A 24,097-nucleotide genomic window follows, 5' to 3' on the forward strand; every position below is an offset into this window, starting at 1 on the left:
CCATCTGCTGCTGTCAAGGTGAATGGCTTTGGCTGGGGTGACGCTGATAGGAACGGGAAGCAAACTGGAAGGAACAAGTCCTATCTCCCTCCTCCAGTGTTCCAGTCTTCCTCCAGCACCCTTTGTAGGGGGAGGTGGACAGGGGATGGGGCTGGCAAAAGAAAACGTGGCTTGCAGAGTCCCAGCCTCAGCACCCCAGTGTTCTGAAGGGTAGGTTTGCAGCTAAGAGATACTAGCACACTTTCTTCAAACCAACTTTCTTGAAGAAGGTAGTTGAGTGCTATAAAGGGGAAAGGCAGGAAGGACATCCAGAGGTGGTAGTGCTAATCTCCACCTTTATTTTCCAGGGCAATTCAGTTATGACCCAGATTTGCATATTCCATTCCACAAAACAAAAGCCCCCTTAGGAAGCTGTTGTGTAAGTGTTCACTGTTATTCATCGCCATCTTAGATTATTAATCAAAATGTTCCTTACAAAAACTAGAGTACTCTGCCCCAGAGGAGTTGTCATATACTCAGTTTTTCTCACCTTGTTCAATTTCCTGCAGTATTTTGGTTTTGGTGCCCCTTATGAACTGACCCTTCACTCCAAGTCAGATCCTCATTGTGTGACCCTGAGTAGGTCACTTTAATCTTTGGTCCTCAGTTTCCTCTGGTATCAAATGAGAATTTTAGGCTAAATTAGCCCTAAAATTGCTCACAATTCTAGCATTCTATAATTTTGCCTATGCTGTGAGCAAAAGATTAATAAACTAAAAATGGGTTTTCTAAAAAGTTAGATTTTTTATGACTCTGAGGCTATGTTTAGGGCATTTAGGTTAAATCTGCACCCTGACATTAAAGAGTTTGCTACTTTGACCCAACCTAGGTATTAAATGTCAATTAGCATTTATTAACAAGTTCTATACCATGGATCCAGAAAAAAAGATAAAATACCACCAAGCTTCAACTCTTAATGGCCCATAATCATAGGAATAATTAATAAGCTAACAAAGCAAGTGATCAATACATAAGTAATGTACCAACTTTTTGTTCTGAACAGAAATTGGCTGGGTACTTTATTTTATTTGTAATGTTTGTTTATTTTTGAGAGAGAGAGAGACAGAACATGAGTAGGGCAGGGACAGAGAAAGGGAGGGAGACACAGAATCTAAAGTGGGCTGTCAGCAACAAGCCTAATGCAGGGCTCGAACCCACAAACTGTGAGATCATGACCTGAGCTGAATGAAGTCAGACACTTAACCCACTGAGCCACGCAGGCACCCCTTAGCTGGGTACTTTATAAAGTTGGTTGGTGGTACAAGGGTAAGGAGATTTCCCAAAGGAAATGAGCAGACTTCTTTAGAATTTCATATATGACACATTTATATTTCTAAAATAATTAAAAAAATAAATACATACATAAAACTATGGTGGGGTACCTGGCTGGCTCAGCAGGAAGAGCATGCAACTCCTGATCTCAGGGTTGTGAGTTCAAGCCCCACATTGGGTGTGGAGATTACTTAGAAAAATAAAATTTTTAAAAACTTCTTATTTGGATCGTGGCTATTAAAAAGACATTAAAAGTGGCAGAGGCAGTAAAGAAAGATAAGAAAATTCACACTTATGGTTAACCTACCAAATTGAAATGTTGTGTGGAATTTTATTGACTACTTAATGTAATGTATTTATCGAATAGTGCTTGGAGCTGGGTGATCAGACTGAGAGGGTAGATTAATCTCCTACCCCCTGTCTGTACTTCTAGTGTATTATCCTAGGCACTAGGAATGTATTTTGGAAGTCACCAGGATACCCAGGAAAAAGTAGCTCTGATTTTCTTTACTTAGGCCACTGGCCTTGCTTGAGTACCCTTCTCATGGCTCTTCTGAATTCTTCCAATCTTCTGTCATCCTCCAGGATCTGTACAGTCTAGCTCAAACCCCAGCTCCCAAATATTTGAAATCTCCCCAGTGTGTGAAATAGTGGCATATAGTGATCTGTCCTTTCCACTGAGTAAAACAGAGCTGACTTTAACACTATCTATCTGTACTCCATTCTCCTATTGTCTACGATTACAGCCACCCACAGGAACAATTCACTGTCCCCTCCAAAGAGTAAATATATAGTCTGGGAGGGTGTGTGAATACAGATCAGTACTTGGAAACATGTTTACCATTGGCATTCTCTCTCTCCATCCTCTCTCTTCCTTCCCTCTGGTTTCCCTCCCTTTTTCTCCTCCTCGACCATTTTCTAAGTCTCTTTAATCTTCTACCTCTTTGTAGGGTCCCCTCATCATGGAAGAGGGAGCATCAGGTCCTTGAAAAGGTATACATTTTTGGAAAAATCTTCACGTCCTTCAGCTTCTATAGAATGAGAAACCCATAAGACAAACAAAACTTTCTCTTAAAATTTGATTATTACTCAGAACATAACTTCATTGTGTTACCATGCAAACAAAGTCTCTGTGTCTCTACTCCTTTCCAAAGACCATCCTTCCCTGTTAGAACAACAGAAAGAGAAAACTCAGATTTGCCCCTATCATAGGCTGAATAATGACCCTTAAAGATATCAGCTCCTAATCCTTGAAACCTATAAATGTTACCTTTATGGAAACAAGGCTTTTGCATGTGAATTTATTTTTTATTTTTTATTTTTTTTAACGTTTATTTATTTTTGAGACAGAGAGAGACAGAGCATGAACGGGAGAGGGTCAGAGAGAGAGGGAGACTCAGAATCTGAAACAGGCTCAAGGCTCTGAGCGGTCAGCACAGAGCCCAATGCGGGGCTCGAACTCACAGACCGCGAGATCATGACCCGAGCCGAAGTCGGACGCTTAACCGACTAAGCCACCCAGGCGCCCCTTGCATGTGAATTTAAATTAAAGATCTTGAGGTAGGGAGATTGTCATGGATTATTAGGATGGGCCCTAAACGTAATCATGAGTACCTTATAAGAGAATGGCAGAGGAAGATTTGATGACCCATAGAAGAGGAGGGGGCAGTGTGACCAAAGAGGCAGAGATTGAAGTGATGTGGCCACAGGCAAGTAATGTTGGCAGCCGCCAGAAGCCAGAAGAGGCAAAGAACAGATTCTTCCCTTGATCCTTCAGAGGGAAGTGTGACTCTGCCCTGAATCATTGCTTGTGGCCCAGTGAAACTGAACTGAAGTTCCAGCCTTCGGAACTGTGAGAAAATAAATTTTCTGTTATTTTAAGCTACCAAGTTTGTGGTGATTTTCTCTTTTCTCTTCTCTTCTCTTCTCTTCTCTTCTCTTCTCTTCTCTTCTCTTCTTTTCTTTTTAATTTGAGAGAGAGAGCGCCAGGGAGAGGGGCAGAGGGAGAGAGAAAGAGAATCTTAAACTGAGCCTGGAGCCTGATGCAGGGCTCAATCCCATGACCCTGGGGTCATAACCTAAGCTGAAATCAAGACTGAGCCACCCAGGTGCCCCTTGGTGATTTTTTTTTTTTTTTTTTTTTTTTTTTTTTGCAGCAATGGAAAACTAATACAACTCCACTAAGAATTAACCACACCAACTAGTGGGGTATTCACCCCTCTCTGCTGAGCTAGAGCTGGTACTGTTAAAATTGAGGAAATCAGGACCTCTGGCTAGAACAGAACTAATACTTCTGTGATTCTTGCTGCTGGTGGTTGGGCTCTTCAGAGGCAGATGCTGAGATAGAGTCTGATGTGCTGGATATTTATTAGGGTCAACACCTGTGGAGAGAAGAGAGGCATAACACTGTCAAGGGGCAAAACTGTAAATGTAGATTGTTGCCCTGTCAATGTGTATGTGAACTGTTTCTGACACTCTTCTCTAATCAGAATAGAAAAGAATACATTTGCCAAGTCAATGGGTTTATATCATGTACCTGAGGCCCTGTTAATCTGCTCTGCCCAGAGGTTGTAATAGATCTACTTGGCATGATGTCTCTAATTGAAGCTACTACACGGTTAATTTGTGAAGACTATTATCATTCTCTAGGATCATATTGTTTCAAGTAAGTGAAATGGAAATATGATGGGGACCATCTTCCCCACATCATTTAGATCCTTAAAGGTAGCACTAATTTTCACCATCTCTCTGGAGTGTGATATTGTTCCTTATTTACTATCTTGACTGGATAGGGAGTAGTTTCAGAGACTTCCATTTGGCCTTTCCTACTATGATAGCTCTTATCCTACAGGCTCAGGACTCAATGTAGGGTTACGTCAACTACAGGTATGCCAACCTCAATTATACGTTTGAGAACTAGGAATATTTTCACTGAGTATGGCTGCAGACTTGGTGGACCCTCTGTAAGTTGAATCACACATTATTTGGTGCCCATAAGCCCTGGCTCTAAAAGAGGAGCCATGATAATACTTTGAGTATCTGGGTATAAATGCCAACTTGGACCCTATGCCCAAAGCCCCCAAATATTTTGGTATTCTCTTTCCATATGGCGGTGGGGGGAAGGACTGAGAGGGAATTATTACCATGTATACTTGCCAGAACATTATAGGATTCTTTCTCCTGGGGACCTAGCCTCTTCTTCAATCAATGGGCTCTGGTATGAGATGTGGCTTGGGATTATCAAATTTTAATTTGGTCCATAACTCTTAATGGATCAAGCCTCCTTAGCTGACACTCCAACACTTGCTAATTATGATAATTGCATCCACCTGGTTTCTAGCTGTCTCTAGTGACTCAGAAATAATCTAGTGGCTAAGCACTGCTACCTGGTTTCCATCATTTTGTATTTCTAACATCCCCAGGGCTACTTAGTGTGCCTAGTGACAGATTCTCTCACCACTAGCCCTGGTGTACCAAGGAAGGCCACCACTGAAGTTTTAGTAAAGCAGGTGCCCCTCTCACCAGCATATTCCTTGTAACTTCAGTAAATGGTGTAAACCTCCCTTGGAGCATAGTTATCTGGTGAGTCTTCTGGCCCTACATGACATACTCACTTTCCTGAGTCTTTCTATCCTTTCCTCCACCAAATGCATTGCATTGACACTTCTGGCATTTTAGCTTCACTTAGTATGAGCCTTCACTTTTCCCATGCTTCTAGGTTCCATCCTAACAGCAAGTTTGCCCATTACTAAAATAAACTCTCCTCTATCCAGTCTTACATTTTGGTTCTCTTGATCAAGCCTCTTCAGAGTCCAGTGCCATGTGTATGTCCTGGCTCATGCCAGTAAATGATGGCTGGGCCTTGTAGCTCCTCTGCAGATCCTTTGGTGAACAGTCCTTTACTCCCTACTATAGGCTCAGCACACTCCCAGCTGTACTATGCTATGAATTAACCCTAATTATGGACTTAATGTCCAGGAGTGGAGGTGCAGGGCAGACCCTGTCTTGAGGGTCTGAGTTCTCTGCATTACCTTTAAGAAAGCAGGATATGCTAGCTCTTAAAAGGAGAGGAAGGCTACTTCTGCATGCTCAGATAATTTAGAGGAGTCTGGGAGTTCAAAATATACCCAGATATCCCCATCCTAAGTATCAGAGTCCCATTAGCCTTGTCATATTAGATTTGCCTTCGGTGGTCATTTAATCTTCTCTGGAGCTTTCCTACCCTATTAAATCCCACCCCAGTGCCTTCAGCTTTCTCTGCCCTCCTGCTGCAGGAGATGGAACCTTTTTTGGTAAGTTTTCACACTTGGCTTTCCTTGCCTGCAGCAAGGAATATCCATGGATTTAGCAATAGTTACTTAATCCCATTATCCTTGCAGTTACTATTTCTCCTATACTTCTCAAATGCTAAATACATTGCACCAGCTAGTACATTTCCCTCCATGGGCATACCACCCTAACTCCTCACCACTAAGAATTGGATTACCATCTTGTGCCACATAGTGTTATCTGCTCCATGTATCACCAATGATCAGATCCTCATTGCCAACCAGGTGGTAGGAATGATCTAGCTTTAAAATCCCAGCTTACCACCTGCTTCTTTGGACTGCTCGTGGTACCAATTTCTGCAGGTTGGGTTCTCCAGATGCAGGCACTGATATCTACAAGAATATGGTCTGCAGAATATTTATCAAGCATCCACATCTTTGAAAGGGAGGAAAAGGAAGAAAACTGGGCAGAGGGGAAAGCCCAAATGACATACAAATCTGACAAAGCTTCAGCCAACCCATGAGGACCTCTGGAGCATTTGTAACCCACCAGCCTTGTCCCATTGTGGGCCAAGATGGCCAAGCCTTTATACCCCTGCCCCATTCAGTCACCTAACATGGGATGCCCCAGGAAGGGCAAAGCCTTGGGTGAAGTAGCTCTCTATACACCTGAGGCAACTCCTGAAGGAACTGATAGCTAGAAGTTGTCTACTGGCACCACTCCTAGCAACTGGGGCAAAAATCCTCCTTGAAGTAAAATCTGGGGCTGCAGATCTGTGATGTTAAGTTAGACTGCAGAGCAATTTATGCCCCAGAGCATTGTTGAAAACAGAAAAGCAATCAGCCAACAATTAGAGAAGCCTAATATCTGTGTGTGTGATACCAAACAAGGCACACAGTTTAACAGAGAGATCAGGGAGAGAGACAAAGGGAGCCCTACTAAAACCATTGGTATCCCAGAGTGACTGTGTGCATGTTCAAGGTTGTGTCCTCTGAGGAATGACATCAGGGACTTCACATTGTGGGGGAAATAGACTTCACTAAAATAGTCCAGCCAAGGGGTGCTTGGGTGGCTCAGTCAGTTAAGCGTCCAAGTCTTGATTTCAGCTCAGGTCATGATCTCACAGTTCATGAATTTGAGCCCTGCATCAGGCTCTGCGCTGACAACACAGAGCCTACTTGAGATCCCCTCTCTCCCCCTCTCTCTGTCCCTCCCCTGTTCCTGAATGCTCTCTCTCTTTCTATCTCTCAAAATAAATAAATAAACTTTAAAAATTAAAAAATTAAAAAAATTAAATAGTCCAGCCAAGTCCTTAAGCAAATAAGCAAACAACAACCAAAACAAGCCTCAGAGAGGAGAGAAAGGAATCAAGATCCAAGAAACTACAATATATTACCTAAAGTGATCAGTTTCAACAGAAAAATATGAGACGTACAAAGAAACAGGAAAGTGTGACCCATACACAGGTTAAGAAAAAAAAAACAACAACAGGCATCAGAAACTGCCTATGAGAAGCCCTAGATGTCAGATTTAATACACAAAGACTTCAAAGTAGCCATTATGTTTCATGCATTCAACATTCAGGATTCAAAGTTCAAAGAACTCAAAGAAAAAAGCTGAAAGAGTTTTTTGCTAGCAGACCCACCTTGAAAGAAAAGCTGAAGGAAGTTCTTCAACCCAAAAGTAACTCACCCCAGATGGTAATTCAAATCCAAATGAAAAAACAAAGAACACTGGTAAAGGTAATTATGTTACCTTTTATAATTATAAAAGACGATATAAATGCGTAATTCTCCTTTATCTATTAACTGATTTTAAAAGCAATTGTATAAAGCAATATATGTATTTCTTATACATAACATAAAAAGCTAAAACACCAAAAGAAAAAATAAACTGGGCATCATCAAAATCTAAAACTTGGGTGCTTTATTTTTTTTAACGTTTATTTATATTTGAGAGAGAGAGCGCACGCACAGGCTGGGGAGGGGCAGAGGGTGAGGGAGGGAGACACGGAATCCAAAGCAGCTCCAAGGTCTGACCTGTCAGCACAGAGCCTGACACAGGGCTCAAACCCACAAGGTGTGAGATCATGACCTGAGCTGCAGTCAAAGGTTTAACTGACTGAGCCACCCAAGTGCCCCAAAAACAAAGATATCATCAAGAAAGTGAAAACAGGGGGCGCCTGGGTGGCGCAGTCGGTTAAGCGTCCGGCTTCAGCCAGGTCACGATCTCGCGGTCCGTGAGTTTGAGCCCCGCGTCGGGCTCTGGGCTGATGGCTCGGAGCCTGGAGCCTGTTTCAGATTCTGTGTCTCCCTCTCTCTCTGTGCCTCCCCCGTTCATGCTCTGTCTCTCTCTGTCCCAAAAATAAAATAAATGTTGAAAAAAAAAAAAAAAAAAAGAAAGTGAAAACAGGGGCTCCTGGCTGGCTCTGTCAGTAGAGCATGTGACTCTTTGATCTCGGGGTCATGAATTCAAGCCCCATGTTGGACATAGAGATTACTTTTTTAAAAAAAGGAAAAACAAGTATACAAAATGGAGGCATAAGATAGTTCCTTCCATGCTTATGATTCTCTAATTTAAGTACTTTTCTTATTTAGTTTTGCTTTTTATTTGTTTTTATATATTTATGAATAGGTCCTGACTCCCTTCAAGAGCAGGAAGTGTGTGTTAGTTATTTTAACATAGCTCAGTGGTTACTTTGACAATAATTATGGTAGTGAAGATAGCCTGAGCACAGCACTATGGGGAAAGGAGATCTGAACAGGGGAATGGTTACACATGGTTTGGGAGACTTTGCCAAGCCCTATTGTAATCTCCTGTGGGAGCCAGACGGGAGTACCCTGGAGCCGGCTATGGCTCCACCAATGTTAATGGATTATTTTCAAAAATAAAAAAACAATCCCACTGGCAAGGAATCTTTCTTTACTGATAGCAATCTGTCTACTTAAGTTCCTGATAAAATGCTCTGCGAAGTCCAGACAGGAACAAGGGCATTGGCCTTGGGCCCCTGGGAACATTTGACAGCAGGTGTTATGGCTTCTTAGTGGTGTCAAGACCCAGAACATGCAAGGCACCACTTAGGCAGGTTTGTGAGATGGATGAATGAAATTTCAAGAGAAAACAAAATAATTCAAGGCCAGAAACAGAATCTGTCAAAGGAGCTTTTATAACAGAGAAAACATCAGAAGAAGACATAATAGCCGTCTTCAGGCTTTTATACCCTGGGGCCAGTGGTGCTGGTAAATGTTCAACCAATCTCTGGGGCACCTGGGTGGCTCAGTCAGTTAAACGTCAGACCCTTTGTTTCAGCTGAGGTCATAATCTTGCAGTTTTCTGAGTTCGAGCCCAGCTCAGAATTCTGTCTCTCCCTCTCTTTCTGCCCCTCTCCCACTCATGCTGTCTCTGTCTCTCTCGATGTTTAACACCAATCTCGGGGGGGGGGGGGGAGTCATGTTTGCAGATCTCCGTGGTGTAAATACTCCCACCAATGGCCAATTTCAAACTGCAACATGCATGCACACAACAAGCTCTGCGAGCCATGCACTATTAAGTATTTCAACACTCGAACACACGTGTGAGGTCACATTATTTTTGTTGTCTTACTCTACGCTTCCCCAGACTCTCTCACTACTGTGCACCTTGATCTGTATAGTCTCCAGCCTCTTACCAGGCTTAACTCCCCATGTCTTTTAAGACAGTTCAGGAATCACCTCCTTTGGGGGAAAAAAAAAAAAAAGCTGTGTTTTGACTATCCCAACTGGATTGGGGGTCTTCCCTTGCATGCCCACTATTGCCTGCTACTCCCTTTGTCACAGAATGGATCACACCTGTACGGTTTTGTGTGCTTGCCTCCCTTTCTGGCCCCTCCCTCCATGCCCACCGTGTAGTCCTGGTGGGAGTTGCCAACTACAATATACCTTCCCCTCAGTCCAAGGGAGCTCCAACCTACGTTAGATGAAATTGAGTCCTGCCATAGAAGTTTATGAGCTGGAGTTGCAGAATTCAGGTTGAAGTATGAGATGGGAATTTTGCTTGTCAGAAGGAAAGAACTCTGAGAAAATAAATCCCATGTGCAAAGTAAAGCAGAAATAGATGGACAGCTACATGTACATTAAATATACATATACATTAAATGGGACAGTTGTAAGATCTACGTGGTGGTATGAGTATGTACAAATCTTTCAACTTTTCTGTATATTGAAATTGTTTTTAATTTTTTTAATGCTTATTTATTTTTGAGAGAGGGAGAGAGCAGGGCAGAGGCAGAGAGATGGGGAGAGAGAGAAAATCCCAAGTAGGCCCTGCACTGTCAGCGAGAAGCCTGACTTGGGGCTCTAACCCACAAACCACAGGATCATGACCTGAGCCCAAATCAAGAGTCTGAGCCACGCAGGTGCTCCTGAATTTTTTTTTTTTTTAATGTGAGCTTCGTGCCCACTGTGGGGCTTGAAGTCTTGACCCCCAGATCGAGAGTTGCATGCTCCACTGAATGAGCCAGCCAGGCAGGCTTGAAATTTTTATAATAAATTATTGAAGGAGGGAGGAAGGAAGAGACAAGAGTCAGAGAGTGACAGAATCCTGAGGAGATTCCAACCTCGGGGTCCACTTGTCCTAAAGGGCCCGGCTGCTTTATTGCCCTTCTCAGGATTACATTGAGAAAAATTTCCCTTTATCCTCTGCCGAGGTCAAAGTGGAATTTTGTCACTTACAGTGAAGGAAGTCCTGACAAAAAGAATAATATAATGCAACTGTTTTCACACCTGTCTCCTCCACTGAGCTGTAAACTCTGAGAGGACAAGGATCCTGTAGCACACCTGCTTTTGTCTCCACCTCCCAAACCAGGCAATTTAGTGGAACGGTAAATAGCACGGCTTTAGCAGTCAGAAGACTCGCGTATGGTCTAGGGCTGCTATCTCACTGCGGGATAGTGGGCAATTACTTAAATCTTTCTCAGCCTCAGTTTCCTCATTTGTAAAATGGAGATAATATTTGCTGAATTGAATGTGAGGATAAAATAGGTACTGTAGGCAGAGTATTCAGCCAAGCATCGGGCCTCCAACAAGTGCTTGATAAATGTTAGCCACACTTCCTGCTAGCAGCTGACGTATTGGGCTGGAGCCCAAATAGAATTCTCCTATTCTCTGCCCTTGGTTTTTAAAATTACTGAATCCTTTCTCTTCTATATACTTTTTTTATTTAAAAATGTTTAATGTTTATTTATCTTTGAGAGAGAGAGAGAGAGAGAGAGAGAGAGAGACAGAATACGAGTGGAGGAAAGGCAGAGAGAGAGGGAGACACAAAATCTGAAACAGGCTTCAGGCTGTCAGCACAGAGCCTGACATGGGACTCAAGCTCACAAACTGTGAGATCGTGACCTGAGCCAGTCAAACGCTTAATCGACTGAGCCACCCAGGTTCCCCTGAGTCCTCTCTATTCTAAACTGCCATTGATTATAAACAACACCATAGTTTTAATAGCAGTTTATCATAAAAATGAGAAAATAGTAACACATTATATATATGGAAAGAGTACAATTTGATGGCTTAAAATATGGGTGCTAGAGATAAGCCACCTCTGGGTTTTTTTTAATTATTTTTTAATTTTTTAAGTAATCTTTACACCCAATGTGGGGCTCGAACCCAAGACCCCGAGATCAAGAGTCACACACCCAACTGACTGAGCACCCCTACACCACTTTTGTTTTAATGACCTTGGATAAATAACTTCTCTAGACTCAGTTTCTTCATTCAGAAATTCTAAATGTTTGGGACACCTAGGTGGCTCAGTCGGTTAAGCATCAGACTTAACAATCAGGTCATGATCTTGTGGTCCATGAGTTCGAGCCCCATGTCAGGCTCTGTGCTGACAGCTCAGAACCTGCAGCTTGCTACAGATTTTGTGTCTCCCTTTCTCTCTGCCCCTCCCCTGCTCATGCTATTTCTCTCTCTCTCAAAAAATACATAATACACATTAAAAAAAAAAAGAAATTCCAAATGTTCCATATGTTCAAAAAGTTAAATAGAGCCATGAAAGACATGAAAAAAGACACAAATCAAATCTTTAGAGATGAAAACCTCAGATGTCTGTGATGACAAATACACTGGTGGGAGTAAGAGTAGATTAGAATAGAAGAAAAGATTTGCAAATTTAAAGACAGCAATATAAACTATACAGATGAAATACATAGATAAAAATGAATTAAGAATAACAGAAAGAGCGTGAGTGAAAAAACGTGACTATGGTAAATTTTGTTTTCAATGTCCAATCTTTCCCCTTCTCACTACAGTCATGAAGAGATACCACAATAAATGTAGTCTCGGGAAAGACCCTGCATCAAGAAACTTTATCTGCCATAGGTCCCATGTCTATGCTCTGGCTATAACTTTTGAAACACAGAATGTTAAAGATGGGTAGGACTTCACCAAGCATTCTACACACACCCACACCCCTACCCCATTTTACATGGTGTAAGCCCAGAGAGTTTAAATGGCTTGTCCAGACCAGACACTGTAGTCGCAGGGCAGAGGCTGGAGCCCAAATCTCCTGGCTCCACGCAATCCCATTCAATATAACAAACACCTAAGTGAGCCCCTGGGAACCAGGCCATGGGAAAGGAGTGGTGGGGGGTTGCTGGGAAGGGGCTCTGGATGTAAGTGACTTCACTGGGTGGGGGCTCAGAGCCAGAGAACATTTGATTGTTCCTAGACCCTAAGAATCTCTCCCCATCCCCCACCCCCAGTGGGTGGGTCCTGGGTAAACTAACTTTGTGTAATACAAAACTAGATTAAATTCCTGCAAACCATGAGGATAAGGAAAAGGTATGAGCACACAGGAGGAGGAGAGCTTAATTCTGTTAAGAATTCTTAAAAGGCAGGAAAGATTTCTGTAGATGGACCTGGCAGAGTGTATTTTGGGCAATGTCTCCCAGCAAAGGCCATTTGCATGTTTGAGAGTTAGGTTTGAATCCAATTCAGCCTTTTGAGCAAATTCCTTTCACCTCTCTGAGCCTGTTTCTTGAGCTATAAAATTCAGATTAAACTATCTCCATGCAGACTGAGGAAGATGAAGTGAGATAAAGTAAGAAAAGTGTTTAGTGTTAATGATGGCTATTAGAACCATTATTACTGTATCCCAGGAGCTTGCCCAAATAATCGTTACAACAGCACTGAGATATAACATTTTTATTGATTAGGGAAGTAGAGCTTGGGGAGATTAAAGACTTTCCCTAAATTGCTTACTGAATACTGCTAAGGGTACGTATGAGTATGTATGGGTATGTATGGGGGGGGGGGAAGGGAGGCAGGGTAAAATGGTAAAATAAATGTCAGATATGTCTAAATTTGAGTTATTTCCCTAGAGGCCCTGTGCACACCTTTTTTTTTTTTTTTTTTTTTTTTTTAACAACATGATAATAGATTGTGGTTCATCTTTTTGGAGGTCATTTTGACCTTAGGTGGCAGGGAGAAAGACTCTCAGTGGACTCTAAAAAGAAATTCTTAAAAACGAGAATTGTTCACCAAACAGCTAATAAAATGTTTCTCAAACTCAGGTAATGGATGGGTTGCTATTCAAAATTCTCACAGACTAGGGGTGCCTGGCTGGCTCCATCTGGTCAGTGGAGCATGTGAGTCTTGATTTCAGGGTTGTGGGTTCGAGCCCCATGTTGGATGTAGAGATTACATAAAAATAAAATTTATTATATATATGTATATATAATAAATATATATGTACATAATAAATAATATATATGTTATATATATATGTAATGTTTATTTATTTTTGAGAGACAGAGAGACAGAGCATGAGCGGGGAGGAGCAGAGAGAGAGGGAGATACACAATCTGAAGCAGGATCCAGACTCTGAGCTGTCAACACAGAGCCCAATACAGAGCTCGAACTCACAAGCCATGAGATCGTGACCTGAGGTGAAGTCAGACACTTAACCAACTCAGTCACCTAGGTGCCCCTATTTATTTATTTTCAATTTATTGTCAAATTTGCTAACATATAGCATATACAGTGTGCTCTTGATTTGGGGGGTATGTTCCTGTGATTCATCGCTTACATACAACACCCAGTGCTCATCCCAACAAGTGCCCTCCTCAATGCCCATCACCCATTTCCCTCTCTCCTGCCCCCCTCATCAACCCTCAGTTTGTTCTCAGAATTCAAGAGTCTTTTATGGTTTGCCTCCCTCTCTGTTTGAAACTGTTTTTTCCCCTTATGTGGAACTTGAGAAAAATAAAATTTTTTAAATATATTTTTTTAATTTTCACAGATTCACTCCAAAATGGACTGATTTTTTATTTTAATACCACTTACATATTTGTAAGCACAAAACTCAGTACACGTTCCTTGTGCTCACAGTTCCATAATTCTAAACCAACACAAAAGGAAAATAAAACTATAAAACCTCCAAAACTCAAAAGATTTCTATTGAATGTGATAGAAGACGTTGATGTGCTGAAATTAAATTGCTGCTTGAAACCTGACTGTGTCTCAAACACCTAGGGCTTAGTTCTTTTGAGTCTGGCATACTCACAGCACTGTGCGACTGCAGGCAGCCCCCATTATGCTTCTCTGGTCAAACTCATGGAAAACCTTCATTTTGATAATACACCAAGAACCCATTTGACTTTCACTTGGCACAGGAGCATCATTTACATTAAGTCCACCTCCTTGTATTCCTCAGGCTCTAACAATTGATTCCTGGGCACCAGAGTGATCACGAGCATAAAGGAAATGCCAAGGTGGCTTGGCAGGTGGTGGTCTTCCAGACAACTCAGAACAGGTTTATTTTAATTTGTTTGGATTATCACCAGAATGTAATATAACCTTTAAAAGATCTCATAGACACATTTTAGGCTCTGAAAATATGTATCTATGAGCCCTGAGGCTCAAACAGACTCAAATTTGAGAAACTCTGGTCTAATGACCTCCAAAACTCTGGAATGTCTTTACCTGAAGAACTATAAGGTAGAACATCAGTCCCCTGGAAATGGAATGACTGGGTCACTTATGCATATACTGTTCTGCTGTTTCCCTCCATCTGCCTTGTCACCTTCTACTTGTCCTTTGAGTGGATTCATCCTCTGGAAGCCTTTCCTGGTTTCTAGAAGCTGAGTGAGCCTTGCCCACTCTGCACCCTTACCATACCCTATATGCTCAGTCTATAGTCCCATAGGCCCTGGTGATAAAATTATTCATTTACCCTCTTGCCTTGCCCCCACGTCATCTCCCCCATCCTTTAGACTATAAGCTTGGTGAAGGTAGAAACTGAGTCTGAGCCTTTTGTGGCTCTCAGCTCGCTACACAAGGCCAGGCACAGGGTATTTGCTCAAATAGGAATACTGAATAGATGAATGAATGAATGCGTGAATGAATGAGTTAGACGACCTCTCTTCCAGCTCTGGGATATTCAGCTCAACTATCCAGCTCAACATTTTCTTTCCTCTCTTCAACTCCCACTATGATATGTCCTAGAATATGTCCTAGACTCAGAGTATCAGAGATGGAAGAACCCAAAGAAATGAACATAACCAAAATGCAGAGAGGGGAAATGATTTGCCCCCAGGGAACCCAGCTAGGATGTGAAAGCGCTAGATCAGAGCCATGTGCTCTGATTCTCATTTTGAAAACATTACTTATTTATCATGTATTCATTTATTTGTTTTTGGTTAGGTCTGTCTTGGGGGAAAGCCATGTTCCCTGTGACCTCACCTCCGCGTGGCAGTGTTTTGGGAACAAACTGGATTCTCACGGTTCTCCCAATGGTGGCAGGGTGCCCATGTCAGGCAAGGTATTTTTCATAATGAAAAAGAAACAAAAATAGCATCTGGCCTCATTTGTAATTTCCCCATAGCAGCCAGAGTCTAAAATCTCTTTGTTTCCCTTCTCAGTTTATTATGCTGCCCTTGTCCTTGGTAAAGTGGAGGAAAAAAAGTGGATTTGAGGGCTTAAAAAAAAAAAAAAAACCCTACTTATTTATTTACGTAGTAGTTACTCCCAGAAGCATTTATTTTTGCAGCAAGGGCCAATACGGACATCCTGCAATTCCCACCCGCCTTTCCTCCTTAATTTGGATATCTCACTTCTCTCCCATGGCCAAAACACTAGTGTCATCCCTGACCCCCGGATATCCTTCTTCCTTCCAGGGAGAAAGGCAGCCCGACTCCTCAAGCCAGGCCTTCCCAGCAGGCCGTCCTGGCTTTGACCCCACAACCACCAGATCCTCGTTCAACATTTAATCACTTCCTCTCTCAACACCCATCCTGCTCTCCCTCATCCTGCCTCTTGGCCATGGTCCTGGAACCCAGGTGAAGATAAATCCAGAAGGAAGGAAGAAGGAAACTCAGACATAGAGATTGGCCACTGTGTACCTGAGACCATGATTTTTTTGTGTGAGGGAAAGGGGGTCTGGCTTCTCTTGCTCTGGTCATCTGTCAAATGATCTATCTATCTATTTATTTATATTGTGGTAAAATATACATTACATAAAATTTACCATTTCAGCCATATTTTAAGTATAGAGTTCAGTGACATTAACTACGTTTACACTGTGGTACAACCATCACTACTATCCATCTCCAAAACTTTTTTATCATCCCACACTGAGCCTCTGTACCCATAACTCCCCATTCCCCCTTCCCCCAGTCCCTGGTAAACACTCAACACTTTTATGTACATTATTTTATTTAAGCCTCACATCTGCCTTACAGTGTAAGTACTGCCATCCTATCCTTAACACCTGAGAAATCTGAGGCTCTGAGAGGTTAAGTAACTTCCCCAAGGCTACTCAGCTCTTAAGAGTCCAGGCTGACACTCTGGAAAGCAGTGTGGAGGTTCCTCAGAAAATTAAAAATAGACCTACCCTATGACCCAGCAATAGCACTGCTAGGAATTTACCCAAGGGATACAGGAGTACTGATGCATAGGGGCACTTGTACCCCAATGTTTATAGCAGCACTCTCAACAACAACCAAATTATGGAAAGAGCCTAAATGTCCATCAACTGATGAATGGATAAAGAAATTGTGGTTTATATACACAATGGAATACTACGTGGCAATGAGAAAGAATGAAATATGGCCTTTTGTAGCAACATGGATGGAACTGGAGAGTGTGATGCTAAGTGAAATAAGCCATACAGAGAAAGACAGATACCATATGGTTTCACTCTTATGTGGATCCTGAGAAACTTAACAGAAACCCATGGGGGAGGGGAGGGAAAAAAAAAAAAGAGGTTAGGTGGGAGAGAGCCAAAGCATAAGAGACTGTTAAAAACTGAGAACAAACTGAGGGTTGATGGGGGGTGGGAGGGAGGGGAGGGTGGGTGATGGGTATTGAGGGGGGCACCTTTTGGGATGAGCACTGGGTGTTGTATGGAAACCAATTTGACAATAAATTTCATATATTGAAAAAAAAAAAAAAAAAAGAGTCCAGGCTGAGATTAAACTCCAACTGACGGAGCTCTTCCATTCTTTTCTTTTGTGTGCTCTTTCTCAGGCTGTGAGAGAGTGAGAATTGATGTATAAGGAATGGTCTTTGCCATTAAAGGGCCTATTCTTTTAAGAAGAGCAAGTCTAGCTTGTCTAAATATGTGACTCAACATATACAGAGGCTATGGAGTGAGGGTGGGGCTGTGGTAAATACCATCAGGACTGTGCATTACCATGTATTCCTTCAGTGGTTACTGGAAAATCGCTCCATATAACTAAGGGCCTCTGCTGGGCCCAGAGAGCCAAGAGATACCATCCTAACCTGGAAGAAGCTGATAGCCTAGTGCAAGAGGCAGGGATCTAAACAGAAGTGTACAAGGCAGTGTGCTCTCTCTACCAAGGGCCATGGTAGGCAGGACAGGAAATAGAAGGCCTCAGGAGGAGGAGACAAGTGAGGATGATTTAGGAGGGTGGCCAGTGGAGAAGACATGGTAGGCCATTCCAAGCCGAGGCATAGCATGTCCTAGAACACAGAGTGATCAGGAAACAGCAAGAAGACAGGGGACCCGGCAGGGAGGTGGCAGGACATGGAGATGGTAAGATAGGTCGGGGCAGGATGATCAACCTAAGGGAGTCTGGACTTGTGTTGACAGTGGGGAGCCAACATCTCCATGTCCAGCCCAGACCTCACCTCTCAAATTCTATCCATTTATATATAGTGTATTGACATTTCCACTTGGGGGTCTTATAGTCACCTCTAAGTTTACATTCCCAGAATGAATCCTGGCTTACAGTGTTTCCTTGCCCAAAACCCACCAGCAGAGATGTTAAAAAAATTTAGAGCAGAGGCACCAGCAGGTCCCCAGGGTTTGGGATCAGCATCATGAAGGCCAATAGCTGTGCCAGGTATTAGCACTTTTAGATGCTGGAGAGTGGAAAGATGTGAGGGTCTCAGGAGAAAGCCCAGGCATCTGGGGTAGCAAGGGGGCTCAGAGCAGCAGTGCTTTTCCTAAGAGGCACAACCATCCTGCAGTCCAGAAATGCACCAGCTGTACATCAGCCCTGCCCCCCATCAAACATAACCCTCCTGTGCTTTCCCCATCTCAGTAATGGTACCCTCATCTGCCCAGGAGCTCCTGCTGGAAACTGAGGCATTATCTCTGGGCGTACACCAAAAATACAGTGCCATAATCCGAAATGGTTAAATGTTATACATCAGATTGAATCAATTACTTATTTATTAAGAGATAAAGTCTCCTTAACTTTATTGAGGTATTTTTACATACAATAAAATGCACACCTTTTAAGGGCATAGTTTGAGGGGCTTTGACAAATACATTGTGTAACTACCACCCCAATCAATTACCATTACCCTAGAAAGTTTCCCTAGGCCTATTTGTAGCCAGTTTCCCCTCCTCTCTCCCACAGGCAACTACCCATCTAATTTCTATCACCGTAGGTTAGTTTTGCCTGTTATAGGACTTTCTATAAATGGAATTAGGCAACGTATTCTTTTGTGTCTGGCTTCCTTTGCTCAAAAGCTATGGATATTTTATGATGGAAAGCTGGCAAAATATCAAAGATGACTGAATTTAATGGTGTTCTTTTGATGAATAGCATATATGTGTAAAAAAGAACTATATTATTCATAAAGATTATATATTTCATAAAATTTGTTCTTGCTTCATTTCAGCAAAGTCACTAATTACATGGTTATACTCAAGATTTTTCAAATAATTTTGTTTGATTGACAATAAGGTCCAAAATTAAATAAACTTTGTTGAATCACTGTATATTTTAGACTTTCTTTTTTACTTACTAATTTCAATTTGGAAAAACTTTCCAGTAGTAACTGGAATTGCCAATAAAATTCTGAAGGCAATATTTTAGATTTTAAAATGTATCATGAATTTTATATATTATGGTCAAATATTGTTATGGGAACACATAATACATTATATATTTCATAATAATTATATTTATGTCTCAAGATAAATTTATAAAAATTAAAATATGTAATAAATTATAAAACTGAGAGCTTTTCCCCTAAGGTCAAGAACAAGAGAAGGATGTCCGCTCTTACCACTTCTATTCAACATAGTACTGGAAGTCCTAGCCACAGCAATTAGAAAACAAAAAGAAATAAAAGGCATCCAAATTGGTAAGGAAGAAATAAAACTTTGACTATTTGCAGATGACATAATACTATATTTAGAAAACCCTAAAGACTCCACCAAAAAACAGCTAGAACTAATAAATTAATTCAGTAAAGTTGCAGGATATAAAATCAACATCTAGAAATCTGTTGCATTTCTATATACTAATAATAAAGCAGCAGAAAGAGAAAATGAGAAAACAATCCCATTTACAATTTCACCAAAACTAATAAAATACCTAGGAATAAAGTTAACCAAAGAGGTGAAAGACCTGTACTCTTAAAACTATAAAACATTGATGAAAGAAATTCAAGAGACATGAAGAAATGGAAAGACATTCCATGCTCATGGGTTGGAAGAACAAATATTGTTAAAATGTCTATACTACCTAAAGCAATCTACAGATATAATGTAATCCCTATCAAAATACCAACAGCATTTTTCACAGAGCTAGAATAAGCAATCCTAAAATTTGTATGGAACTACAAATGACCCTGAATAGTCAAAGCAATCATGAAAAAGAAAAAAAGCCAGAGACAGTTCTGGACTTTAAGTTACATTGAAAGCTGTAGTAATCAAAACAATACGGTACTGGCACCAAAAAAGACACATAGAATCAATAGAACAGAATAGAAAACCAGAAATAAACCCACAATGATATGGTCAATTGATCTTTGACAAAGCAGGAAAGATTTTCCAATGGGACAGCAGTCTCTTCAACAAATGGTATTGGGAAAACTGGGCAGCAACATGGGGAAAAAAAGGAACTGGACCGCTTTCTTACACCATACACACAATAAATTCAAAATGGATTGAAGGCTTAAATGTGAGACCTGAAACCATAAAAATCCTTGAAGAGAGCACAGGAAATAATCTCTCTGACATCGGCAGTAGCAAAATTTTTCTAGATCTGTCTCCTGAGGCAAAGGAAATAAAAGCAAAAATAAACCATTGGGACTACATCAAAATAAATAGCTTTTGCACATCAAAGGAAACAGTCAACAAAACTAAAAGGAAACCGACTGAATGGGAGAAGATATTTCCAAATGACACATTTGATAAAGGGTTAGTATCCAAAATATACAAAGAACTTATACAATTCAGCAGCCAAAACACAAATAATCTGATTTTAAAATGGGCAGAAGACATGAACAGACAATTCTCCAAAGAAGACATACAGGTGGCCAACAAACACATGAATAGATGCTCAACATCACTCATCATCAAGAAAATGCAAATCAAAACCACAATGAGGTATCACCTCACACCTGTCAGAGTGGCTAATATCAAAAACACAAAAAACAACAAGTGTTGGTAAGGATGTGCAGAAAAAGGAATCCTCATGCACTGTTGGTAGAAATACAAACTGGTGCAGCTACTGTGAAAAGTAGTATGGAGATTCCTCAAAAATTTAAAAATAGAACTACCCTTTAATCTTGTAATCACACTACTGGGCATTTACCCCTCCCCTCCCAAAAAAACCAATAATTCAAAGGGATACATTGGAACCCTATGTTTACAGCAGCATTACATACAATAGCCAAATAATGGAAGCAGCCCAAATGTCCACTGATAGATAATGGACAAAGAAGAGGTGGTGTATAAATATAAATAAATATATATATATATATATATGTATATGTATATATGTATATGTATAGGTATATGTATATATATGTATATATGTATATATATGTATATATATTAAGGAATATATATATATGAATATTATATTCCTATAGGAATAATATAATATTCCTATTGGAATATTATATTATATTCCTTTATATATATAAAGGAATATATATATATATATATATATATATATATATATATATATAGGAATATTATTCAGTCATAAAAAGGAATGAAATCTTGTCATTTGCAACAACATGGATTGAGTTAGAGAGAATAATGCTAAGTGAAATAAGGCAGTTAGAGAAAGATAAATACCATACGATTTCATTTACATGTGGAATTTAAGAAATAAAAAAATGAGCAAAGGAAAAAGAGAGAGAGAGAGACAAACCAAGAAACAGACTCTCAACTATAGAGAACAAGAAGATGGTTCCCAGAGGGGAGGAGACTGGGGGGGGGGGGGGGAATAGGTAAATTTATAAAAATTAACATATGTAATAAATTATAACAAGAAATAACCCAAAATATTTTAATTTTATTATATAAATCATCAACAGTTATATTGTGACTTTCATTGTTCCTTAAAGAAATATTTAAGTCCATAAAGAATCAGTATCTTCCCTGATGAACATGGATGCAAAAATCTTCAACAAGATATTAGCCAACCGGATCCAACCATACATTAAAAAAATTATTCACCACAACCAAGTGGGATCTATACCTGGGATGCAGGGCTGGTTCAATATCTGCAAAACAATCAATGTGATTATTCACATCAATAAAAGAAAGGACAAGAACCACATGATCCTCTCAATAGACACAGAGAAAACATTTGACAAAATACAGCATCCTTTCTTGATAAAAACCCTTAAGAAAGTAGGTATAGAAGGGTCATATCTGGAGATCATAAAAGCCATATATGAACGAACCAACACTAATATCATCCTCAATGGGGAAAAACTGAGAGCTTTCCCCCTAAAGTCAGGAATAAGACAGGAATGTCCACTCTCACCACTGTTATTCAACATAGTATTGGAAGTCAGCCTCAGCAGAAAACACATAGGAATAAAAGGCATCCAAATCAGCCAGGAGGAAGTCAAACTTTCACTTTTCACAGACAACGTGATACTCTATACGGAAAACCCAAAAGATTCCACCAAAAATTTGCTAGAAGTGACCCATGAATTCAGCAAAGTTGCAGGATACAAAAATCAATGCACAGAAATTGGTTGCATTCCTATATACCAATAACAAAGCAACAGAAAGAGAAATCAAGGAATCGATCTCATTTATAATTACACCAAAACCCATAAAATACCTAGGAATAAATCTAAAAACTATAGAAAGCTTATGAAAGAAATTGAATACAATGTGTCTCCACTCGGAGTATATCAAAATAAAGAAAAAAAAAAAAAGAAACTGAAGAAGACACAAAAAAATGAAAAATATTCCAAGCTCCTGGATAGGAAGAACAAATATTGTTAAAATGTCAATACTACCCAAAGCAATCTACATATTCAATGCAATTCTTTTCAAAATACCACCAGCATTCTTCACAGTGCTAGAACAAACAATCCTAAAATTTGCATGGAACCACAAAAGACCCTGAATAGCCAAAGCAATCTTGAAAAAGAAAACCAAAGCAGGAGGCATCACAATCCCAGACTTCAAGCTGTATTACAAAGCTGTAATCATCAAAACAGTATGGTACTGGCACAAAAACAGACACTCAGATCAATGGAACAGAATAGAGAACCCAGAAAGGGACCCACAGACGTATGGCCAACTAATCTTTGACAAAGCAGGAAAGAATAGCCAATGGAATAAAGACAGTCTCTTTAGCAAATCGTGCTGGGAAAACTGGACAGCAACATGCAGAAAAATTAACCTGGACCACTTTCTTACACCATACACAAAAATAAATTCAACGCGGATGAAAGACATAAATGTAAGACAGGAAGCCATCAAAATCCTCGAGGAGAAAGCAGGCAAAAACCTCTTTGACCTTGGCCGCGGCAACTTCTTATCAACACGTCTCCAAAGGCAAGGGAACAAAAGCAAAAATGAACTATTGAGACCTCATCAAAATAAAAAGCTTCTGCACAGCGAAGGAAACAATGAGCGAAACTAAAGGAAACCAACGGAATGGGAAAAGATATTTGCAAATGACCTATCAGATAAAGGGTTAGTATCCCTCTTATCAAACTCAACACCCAAACAAACAAACAAACAGACAAATAATCCAGTGAAGAAATGGGCAAAAGACATAAATAGACACTTCTCCAAAGAAGATATCCATATGGCCAACCGACACATGAAAATTCTCAACATCACTCATAATCAGGGAAATACAGATCAAAACCATAAGGAGATACCACCTCATACCTGTCAGAATGGCTAACATTAACAAGTCAGGCAACAACAGATGTTGGCAAGGATGCAGAGAAAGAGGATCTCTTTTGCACTGCTGGTGGGAATGCAAGCTGGTGCAGCCACTCTGGAAAACAGTATGGAGGTTCCTCAAAAAATTGAAAATAGAACTACCCTATGACCCAGCAATTGTACTACTAGGTATTTATCCAGGAGATAGAGGTGTGCTGTTTCAAAGAGGCACATGCACCCAAATGTTTACAGCAGCACTATCAACAATAGCCAAAGTATGGAAAGAGCCTAAATGTCCATCGACAGATGAATGGATAAAGAAGATATGGTACATATATAATAATGGAGTATTACTCGGCAATCAAAAAGAATGAAATCTTGCCATTTGCAATTACATGGATGGAACTAGAGGGTATTATGCTAAATGAAATTAGTCAGAGAAAGACAAATATCCTATGACTTCACTTGTATGAGGACTTTAAGATACAAAACAGATGAATATAAGGGAAGGGGAGCAAAACTAATATAAAAACAGGGAGGGGGACAAAACATAAGAGACTCTTAAATATGGAGAACAAACAGAAGGTTACTGGAGGTGTTGTGGGAGGGCGGATGGGCTAAATGGGTGAGGGGCATTAAGGAATCTACTCCTGAAATTGTTGTTGCACTATATGCTAACTAACTTGGATGTAAATTTTAAAAATTAGTTAATTAATTAATTAATTAATTTAAAAAATCAGTATCATGTTGGGGTGCCTGGGTGGCTCAGTCAGTTGAGGGTCCAACTCTTGATTTAGGCTCTGGTCATGACCTCAGGGTCGTGAGATTCAGTCCCATGTGGAGCTCTGCACTGGGTATAGAGCTTGCTTAAGATTCTCTCCCATGGGGTGCCTGGGTGGCTCAG

General features: G+C 40.5%; 1 long non-coding RNA gene across 1 annotated transcript in view; it reads right to left on the minus strand.

Moving 5' to 3' along the window:
• Nucleotides 1-3,491: 3,491 nt before the first annotated feature.
• The window catches only part of LOC122231362, a 34,967-nt gene continuing 14,361 nt past the window's right edge, over nt 3,492-24,097 (minus strand). The window contains exon 3 of the long non-coding RNA XR_006208566.1: nt 3,492-3,692. This is a non-coding gene — a long non-coding RNA (uncharacterized LOC122231362). The remainder of the gene's footprint in view (nt 3,693-24,097) is intronic.

Source organism: Panthera tigris, chromosome D1, assembly GCF_018350195.1.
Source record: "Panthera tigris isolate Pti1 chromosome D1, P.tigris_Pti1_mat1.1, whole genome shotgun sequence".
Classification (NCBI taxonomy): Eukaryota; Metazoa; Chordata; class Mammalia; order Carnivora; family Felidae; genus Panthera; species Panthera tigris.